Genomic DNA, 6512 nt, shown 5'->3' on the forward strand with positions numbered 1-6512 from the left:
GAGGATTATAGAGTGGATCTACCACGAGATCAGATTAGCTAAACCCTAGGCTAGTGGGATTAGGGATGTTCTCTTAGCCTCCAGGGACTAAACCCTCTGGTTTATATAGACACCGGGGGTACTAGAGTTTACACATAGTCGATTACATCGAAGGAAACAAGGACGCCGAATCTTCCATCGTGACTTGGGGTGCATGTCAAGGCACAGAAAGGTCTTCGGTCCGGATATAGTGCGGCCCAACTGTCTGGCCCATGAGATATGGGCCGGTGTCCCGACGACCCCCTCATACAGGACTCCCTTAGCTGGCCCCAAACTAGCCTCCAACTCTAGAGCTTACAATCATCCATAGCTAATGCATCCCAAAGTCTTCAGCTTGCGAGGTGAGTTCTCCATCTTCTATCTATCCGGCCGATACGATAGGTCGGCCACCAATGACTTTCTAACCCGTCAAGTAATAGTACCCCCCATCATCAACTCTGTCTAGCGTGACCCTCTTTTTTCGTGCATCTGCCAGGAGGTGAACAGTCTTGCTACCTTTTTTTATAAAAAACCCTTCCAGGACCAGAGGATACACCATTAAATAGGCCAGAGGCGCATCGAGTGGCCCATCCAGCCCCCAACAAGAAATCCAATCTTGTTAAAAGAAAACCTCAGGGCGAATGGCAGGCGCCCCTGGATCGTCGTCACGCCCTCATGGCCAACTCCCGGGTGACTGGTCCAGCTGCTCAGTCTCCCGCCTCCAACTGTGCGATCTTCAACGACAGGGGTATCTCCGGGCTGCAGATCTCGTACCTGTCCGTGCTGGATTGACTTCCGCAAATGGCGAAGCTTTCATGGAGAATTTCCCTACCCCAAGCAATGACGAGAGGGTATGCTTCGTGTCCTTCTTCCTAAGAGGTCTTGGATTCCCTATTCACCCCTTCTTGAGGGGACTGTTAGAGTTTTACGGGATCCAGCTCCACCACCTTACCCCCATGTCAATGCTGCATATCTTCTGCTTCGTTCTCCTTGGCGAGATGTTCTTGGGCTGCGAAGCTCACTTTGAGCTATGGAGGAAGTACTTCTGCCTCGTCCCTCGCACCCACGGGGGATCAATTTTTGAGGTAGTCGGAGCCGAAGTCTGGCGTATAGCTGGCAGGGGATACCCTATCAGGACCCCAATAAAAGATTAAAAAGAATGGACCTTGGAATGGTTTTATATTGAAGAAGTCCCCCTATCAGATCCTATCCAGAGAGGTCTTCCCGAGTATTCGGATGTCCCGCTAAAGAAGTGGTACAACTGGCTGCCAAAAAGCCCTTCTCATGGAGAGTCCCTCGAAGTATAGTGCTTGGCTGCCATGGTGCGAGTGTTGGCCCATAGCAAATTAACTATGGTTGACGTGATGGCCACAACCATCGATCGATGCGTGCAACCTCTTCAACAAAGGATGCACCCCTTATGGTGTTATAACGGGACAAGCGACGCAACCTGCTATAAGTGGCAGGGGCCGAACAACAAAGCAGTGATGGCTGCCATATTAGCGGATTTGTTCAAAGGACAGGAAGAGGAGTTCGCTCTCCCAAGGAATTGGAATGGCTACTTGGACAACAATCCCATTGAATGGGTAAGCACATGCTTGTATTACAGTTCAGACATGACGTCCGTATACTGACCGACCATATTGTTTCTTCTGAACAGAACTGGAGACGTTAGGTTCAGAGCATCAGCTGCCCATCCCCCCAACCGGAGGACCATTCTCGCACCGACAACCTGGGATTCAGCGAGGACCTAGAGACATTCATTGATTTCGAGGATGGGGTTTTCTTCGAGGAGAGCCTCAATAGCTCCAAGGTGGCCCTTATAGCCGACCACCCCAGGACCCTCCCTTCCTCCGCCATAAGTAGAAAAAAGGCCTCTTCTCAAACGAGGCGTTTCCTCACGCCACTTCGGGCATGTTGACTTTTACTCCCAAGGGTCACCCTGCCTCGCGCCGAACATCAACGAGGACCGTGCCGACCCCAGCCAACAACGGAGTTTCCAAGCGCCCAGCGGCTGCGGGGCCCACATCTACCATTCCTTCCAAAAAAGGTAATATAATTTATGATTACAGCGGGATCCTTATTGACCTCACCGCTAAGGCTCTAATGATATTCCCCTGGGGCCTGTAGGAGAAAATCTCCACCCCCACTGTCCGAAGACACCAAGGAGGCGTCAGAGCGCAATCGGGGATCTTCAGCCCCAGCAAGGATCCACGCGGGGGGTTACTCCGCGGGCCAACCTTTGGAGGACCCTAAGGATGTTTCAGTCACCAATTCCGAATTTGAAAGTGTGATGAATTATCGGCGACGGAAGGGATCATGTGTCATGTCATTTTTTGATCAGAAATTCCATGCATTTAATGCCATAGACGCATACATCGGAGCAGCCAGAACATGCCTTGAGGGGAATGCCAATCTTTTATCGAGCAATATGCAGGTAAGTGGTCGGTTTTGAGAACCGGACATACGTGTTTGACCTAGTAGCATGTTGTCAGGAAGAAATGCCGAATTAAGGGTCTATAATAACATGTTGTCGTGGTTTTTGGCAGGCCTCAAGGGACCAGAACAAAAAATTGTCCGAGGACCTTGACTTGAACCAGACGCAGTTGGATGCTGCAAAAGCCCAACTGGAGGTGGTGAAGAAGTTCACCAGCAAAGCCCATGGTGAGGAAAATATGCTTTCTCTTGAAGAATGTGCATGAATTGTGTCCAGACACCCTGTTTGACACCGGATATCCTTATAGCAACTGAATCCATACTACAACTATGAAAGGACCTAGATGCCACCAAAGAGTCTCAACTGTATGCCGAGTCACGGCATGACGCCGGTCTTCAGGTGCTGAAACGAGGCCATGAGGAGAACAACAAACTGAAGGCAGAGAACCAGCAGTAGGCCAATGAACTGGAGTGTTTTTAGCGCATGCTCTCGGAGAGAACCAGAAAATAAGGAAACATGTTCAATAAGTTCTATATAAGCTTTATATGTTCATAGACATACGTAGTGCGTAAATGTAAAACATGTCATGCATTTTATGCTAGGTCCTGAATGGTCGGCCCGGAGAAGAGGTCTGTAGGTGTCAAAACCAACGGATCTCGGGTAAGGGGTCCCGAACTGTGCGTCTAAGGCAGATGGTAACAGGAGGCTGGGGACACGATGTTTACCCAGGTTCGGACCCTCTTGATGGAGGTAATACCCTACGTCCTGCTTGATTGTTCTTGATGATATGAGTATTACAAGAGTTGATCTACCACGAGATCGTAGAGGCTAAACCCTAGAAGCTAGCCTATGGTATGATTGTATATCTTGTCCTACGGACTAAACCCTCCGGTTTATATAGACACCGAAGGGGGCTAGGGTTACACAGAGTTGGTTACAAGGGAGATCTAAATATCCGTATTGCCTAGCTTGCCTTCCACTACATGGAGAGTCCCATCCGGACACTATACGAAGTCTTCAATATTGTATCTTCATAGTCCAACAGTCCGGCCAAAGGATATAGTCCGGCTGTCCGGAGACCCCCTAATCCAGGACTCCCTCAGTAGCCACTACTAGGAAAAGGCCTAGCCTATGGTATGATTGTATATCTTGTCCTACGGACTAAACCCTCCGGTTTATATAGACACCGGAGGGGGCTAGGGTTACATAGAGTTGGTTACAAGGGAGATCTAAATATCCGTATTGCCTAGCTTGCCTTCCACTACAAGGAGAGTCCCATCCGGACACAAGACGAAGTCTTCAATCTTGTATCTTCATAGTCCAACAGTCCGGCCAAAGGATATAGTCCGGTTGTCCGGAGACCCCCTAATCCAGGACTCCCTCAGTAGCCACTACTAGGAAAAGGCCTACTAATGGCGCACCAGTTTTGCCTACTAATGGCGCACTACTGGTGCGCCATTAGTATCACGCCACTAGAATTTTTTACTAATGGCGCACCACATGTGCGGCATTAGTATAGCCCACGGTGCGCCATTAGTATCTGGTATACTAATGGTGCACCACATAGAAGTGCGCCATTAGTATCAATTTTTTAAATAAAAATTCAAAAAAAAATTAAATTTTTTTTCATAAATTTTTATTTTTTTTCGTTTTTTTCTTAATCTCATGTCACAAAAAATTTAATTTTTTTTCGTAAATTTTAATCTTTTTTCGTTTTTTTCTTAATCTCATGTCACAAAAAATTTAAATTTTTTTCATAAATTTTTATTTTTTTTTCGTTTTTTTCTTAATCTCATGTCACTATGGCTTAATCTCGGGTCAATATGCTTAATCTCAAGTCAAATCGCACTCTGTGGTTAAACTTCCCGGAAGCTCACCCATCCTCACACTACTCTAGCCCGAGCATGCTTAACTTCGCAATTCTATCTAAACCCAGCACCACCTCACTTCACAGGCACTTGTTGATATATCTATCATATCAATCCTATTAAACCTTGCTGATGTCTAGGACTTTGTTCATGTTCATGAGTATGATGAAATTTTGAAAAATATTTTAAACTTTCCGGTCATATTACGTATCATATTTTGAAGAATAATTCAAAAAAAAATTCGAAACCAATTTTTTTTTCTATTACTAGTGCGCACCTAGCAAACGGTGCACCACTAGTAAATTTGAAATTTTTTCATTTTTTCCCCTCTAGATCTTAAAAGCCCTGTAACTTTTTTCTGTTAGGTTTTTGGGGATTTTGAAAATGTTTAATGGGGTTCTCCCGTTAAAGTCGGATGTAACTTTTCGAGTAGATGATTTTTCATATAGAAAACTTTTTAATCCGAGCTCGTTATGCCCATTTTACAAATTCCAGAGTGATTATGCAAATAAAGTCGAAATTCATATTTGTAAATTTTCCCAACAAGTAGACCACATATCACATGAGAAACTTATTTTCTTTTATTTTTTTTAAACTGAAAAGGCGGTCCACGTGGTGGGGGGGGGGTGCATTCGGTGGAATTTTGGGCCAAGTTAGTAATGGCGCACCGTGGTAATGGTGCACCACACCCACGGTGCGCCATTACTAGTTTTGAAATAAAAATAAAAAAAAACTTTTGAAACTTTTTTTGAAAAAAACATAGTAATGGCGCACCAGTGGACAGTGCGCCATTACTAGTTAAAACTACTAATGGCGCACTGTCCACTGGTGCGCCATTACTAACAAATTTTTTTTATTTTTTTTTTCAAAACTACTAATGGCGCACAGTGGGTGTGGTGCGCCATTACTATGTCAACTAGTAATGGTGCACTATCCCACGGTGCGCCATTAGTAAAAAAAATTATTTCTTTTTTCAAAACTACTAATGGCGCACCACACACCAGGTGCGCCATTAGTAATATATTACTAATGGTGCACCTATATGTGGTGCGCCATTACTATATAGCAATGGCACACCACATACATGGTGCGCCATTAGTGTCCATATTATCTTTAGCCCTTTTCCTAGTAGTGAGCCCCGGAACCAGGCTTCAATGATGATGAGTCTGACGCGCAGTATTTTCTTCGGCATTGCAAGGCGGGTTCCTCCTCCGAATACTCCACAGAAGATTTTGAACCTAGGGATAGTGTCCAGCTCTGCAAAACAATTTCCACATACCACCATAGAGAGAATAATATTTCCACAAATCTAATCTGCTGACATGTTTTGACAGCACGACGTTATGTCATGGCCCGGTCATTATCCGAACCGTTTTTCCCAACCAGCTCTGCACATATTGCGAGGCGGTTTTCTTGACACGTCTTGTCGAAGCAGAGATCGTGTCCCCCTTATTACGGGATTCTCATCAATACGGACGTGGGTAACCCACTCGTGCCCGTTGGTATGACTCCTCGATTTTAGGCGAGTCCAAAACAGCCGCGAGGAGGACGCTTGACATTCACCCTCGTTATAGAGAGGCCAAGACCTGTCCTTTTTTTCTCTCGTGCTCAACCGAATCCTTACCCCGCCTTGAGTTCCAACACCCCAGGCTCAGGTCAGGCGCTTCGGACCTTCATCCATGTCCGGATCCAACCTCCAAGGTTGGTGGAAGCCCTCCTCTGTCACAGAGGAGGACATCAAGAAGCCGAGAGAGGCCAGATACCTGACTGCCGAAATTTCGCACAGGCTGCCCGCCCGAGGGAAGGTCATCCCCACTCCCGAACCCAACGAGAGTGTTGTGTTCATCTCTCACTTCCTCCGAGGACTAGGCCTCGCTCTGGATCCCTTTGTTAGGGGGCTCAAGTTCTATTACGGGCTGGATTTCCATGATCTGGCCCCGGATTCCCTCCTTCACATCTCGTCGTTCATCGTCGTATGTGAGGCCTTCCTCCGCATTACCCCTCACTTCGGCTTGTGGCTCAATACCTTCAATGTGAAGCCGAAGATGATCGAGGGGCGACACACATAGTGCGGATGTGCCGTGGTAAGCAAAAGTGCTGATGCTCCATGGCCAGAGGGTTCCTTCCCAGAGGTGTCCAGCTTGTGGCAGCGGGATTGGTTTTACATCACAGCTCCCCGAAGTATCAAG

Source organism: Triticum urartu, chromosome 4A, assembly GCF_056163025.1.
Source record: "Triticum urartu cultivar PI428250 chromosome 4A, HENAU_Tu73, whole genome shotgun sequence".
Lineage (NCBI taxonomy): Eukaryota > Viridiplantae > Streptophyta > Magnoliopsida > Poales > Poaceae > Triticum > Triticum urartu.